This window comes from Ursus americanus, chromosome 6 (genome assembly GCF_024610735.1).
Source record: "Ursus americanus isolate L20-20 chromosome 6, mUrsAme1.1.p, whole genome shotgun sequence".
Lineage (NCBI taxonomy): Eukaryota > Metazoa > Chordata > Mammalia > Carnivora > Ursidae > Ursus > Ursus americanus.
The window spans coordinates 41,420,265-41,423,417 of record NC_142132.1 but is presented as its reverse complement, the minus strand read 5'-3'; the positions used below and the strand labels follow the sequence as shown (position 1 = coordinate 41,423,417).

Genomic DNA, 3,153 nt, shown 5'->3' with positions numbered 1-3,153 from the left:
GGACCAGACTCTGCAGCCTGTACCTCCTAACAGGTGGTCCTATCTTCTTGAATTATTCCCACCTCATAAACCCAGGTTTAATGTGAAGGTAACTGAGGCAGTAAGGAAGCTGTGGAATGGTATGGTAACACTAGGCTGGAGGTCTAGAAGGAAGGACTAGAGTGTTGCAGAAGCAGCCCCAGGCACTGGCTTAGCCTGAGCCGTGAATATTAGGTCCTCTTCGAATTGCTTGGAATTATTAAAATGGTAAGAATCATCTCTTAGCTTGTAGATTAATAACCAGAATGTGATTTCAGAAGAAAGTAAAGAAGCCTTTTCTTTCATGTACCTTCTACGTATCAAGCACTATGCTTGGCACTCTTTGAATCTTTTCTCAGTGAATCTTCATAACCCCGGCAGATGGGGAAGCCAAAGTTCAGATAGGTTAAATACTTTTCCCAAAAAGTACAGCTATAATTGTAGTCTTTCCATTAGGCACTCGATATGAAGTCCTCCTTTCTGTCATACAGTTGCAAAGTTCCTATCTTGAGTGGAAATACTAAACTCTCCTCAAAGCACTGGGAGAAGAGAGTTGAATTCGGGTCCACGTTCATGGAGTCTTTGCTTGGAGCCTGGTTTCATGCTACATAGCGATGTGATTTCAGAGGTGAACGAGGCTCAGTCCCTGCCCTCACAGAGCTCACAGTCTGGGGGAAGAAACTGATAAGTTCCCACGTAATTTCACTATCCTACGGCAATAAATGTTTCTCCAACTTTTCTGCAAAGCAGACCTAGAAACAAAGGACCATCAACACAAAGAACAACACTCTTAGGGACCCTCTGCTATTGTGAAATTTCTTTTATAATCTAACATTTTAGCTTAAAAAAAGGTATGCCCTTCGCTTTAAGTCATTTATTATTAGGCACCCTGGAGAAGATGCTGTGTAACAACGTGTACTCCGTGCCCAAGGCGAGGTACTCTGGTTTGAGCAGCAGAATGCAAGGTAAATGACAGGACAGAAATAAGCTCGAAGTGATCCGGGACTAATCAGGAGGGACACTAACTCAGCTGGGAGTGGGCAGAGAAGGCTTTCTAGAGAAGGAAATTCCTGAGCTAAGGCTGGAACGAAGAACTGGAGCCCAGCCCAAGCTGAACGAGAACTTACATACTAATTACTGAACTGCACTGGGCTGTATTTGAAGTAAGGCTCATTAAGAGTTTACAGTTTGTCTTCTTTCCCCTTCAACATAAACACTGATGGACCAATCACTTTCTAGAAGGAAAAGGAAAGGTAACGAAAATTAATTGAGCGTTGACTCTATGCCAACTGTTTTCCATATATTCTCAGTTAATTTTCACATCTGTCTCATTAGATTTGATATTATTTATTTATCCCCATTTTATAGGTGAAGAGACTGGGATTTAGAGAGGTTGACAAAGTCCATACAAGGTCAAAAATTCGGAAGTTCAGCCAGAATTCTGACTCCGAAGTCTCGTGCTGTGTAGCCTGTTCTGAAGTGTCTCCTTACTGGGTGGGTGCAGTAGCAGTCAAGAAAATAGTGGATCGGCTTCAAGTTTTAAGGACAAAAGGAAAGAAAAACAGACATTTTTCCGTGAACGATTTGGCCATCTCCTCTGGTCATGGAACATTCTGGAAAGGGACTTCTGGGATACTCCTCTGGCTGGCATTGCAGCACCCTACCTCACCAAGCCAGATCTGCTGAATCCGGACTTGGAGAAGTAAGGGTTCATGGGACATCCTTTGGGCGTGTCCACTGAGGTCTGCTTTATACAGTTTATAATTTGCTGTAAACAGCTTGCTGTTCCTAATTAAACCTGTATGATCATGCCTGAACTTTTAGGAAACGAGGACTTCTTTTTATGGTTCTCTTCTCAGTGGTAAAAACAGAGCCCTCTTTAGCTCCACGAGCCTCCTTAACCTGTGAGGCCTTGATCCCGAGTCTCTGCACTGTGGTCTAGAAATGCAAAGTGCTCAGCAGATCGGGGAGGGGATTGCTGGTGATGGTGAACCATCTCTTCCAGAGCGGTGTTCTGGGATTCTATTTAGCAGGGCTCCGGGGCACTCCATACGCAGGCTCTCTGCTTTTCAGGCTAGGATCGAAGGGAATACAGATCTGTCTCTGAACTAAAAGCTGCTGGCTGAGAGTCATTTTTAAAGAAACAGTTGCTCAGAAGGACGACTTTCTCTCTTAGACACACGAACTGGATGAAACCACCTTAGTTTGAAATTGGTGATAGAAGCAATGAACGGGTTTAAGTATCTGAAATGTTATTTTTTTAACTAAGAAAGCAATATGTATTTAATAAAATCTAAAAAATAGGAAGATAATAAAATAAATAGGAAGATGAAAAAAGTAATCATAGTCCTACTACCTGGAGACAACCACTATTTGTATTTAGACCTATTTTCTACTATTTTATTTTATTTTTATTTTCTACTGTTTAAAAACTTTTTTATTTATTGCATTGGGGTAAGAACATCTCTTACATAACTATAATTTTATACGTATTGAATAGCAATCCTCTATTTCTGGTGCTTTACACGTTCACAAAAACTTCCCTAGTAGCAAACTATAGAAATGATCCCTGAAAGTAGTCTTTCTACCATTTGTTTTAAATGAATAACAAAAGTCCTTTCATTGTCATACTTACAATAATACACCATTCTAATCAGTTCAGGAGATGGGCTCAGATACTGTTTACGAGGCCTGAGCTGAGCAGATCACGGTCTATATACCAACACTGTCCAACAGAGCTTTCTGTGAAGATGGAAATATATCTATACCCACAGTCTTCCAAGATGGTCACCACTAACCTCATGTGGCTATTGAGCACTAGTGAGCCTAGATTGAGAAACTGAATTTTATTGACATTTAACTCATTTAAAATTTACACAATCACACACAGCAAGTGACTATTGTATTGGATGGCACAGGTCTACACAGATGATTTATAAAGGGGTTACTCGCTGGTCTCAAAGTGTACGATGCGCAGGGATTGAAACTTGGCACTAGAATGCGGCATCTGTCATTTCAAATAATGACGTAGCTCAGAATACTTCTCGGCAACGAGAAAGGCTACTCCAAGAAAAAATAGGGAGACGGGCTCCCAATTAGTCTCCGAAAAGGAAGTCAGTCATTAGCTACCTTCTG

General features: G+C 41.3%; 1 pseudogene; it reads right to left on the bottom strand.

Annotated features, from left to right (window-relative positions):
* Positions 1–2,514: 2,514 nt before the first annotated feature.
* On the bottom strand, positions 2,515–2,601 carry LOC123783144 (small nucleolar RNA U3; annotated as a pseudogene).
* Between the last annotated feature and the right edge of the window lie 552 nt (positions 2,602–3,153).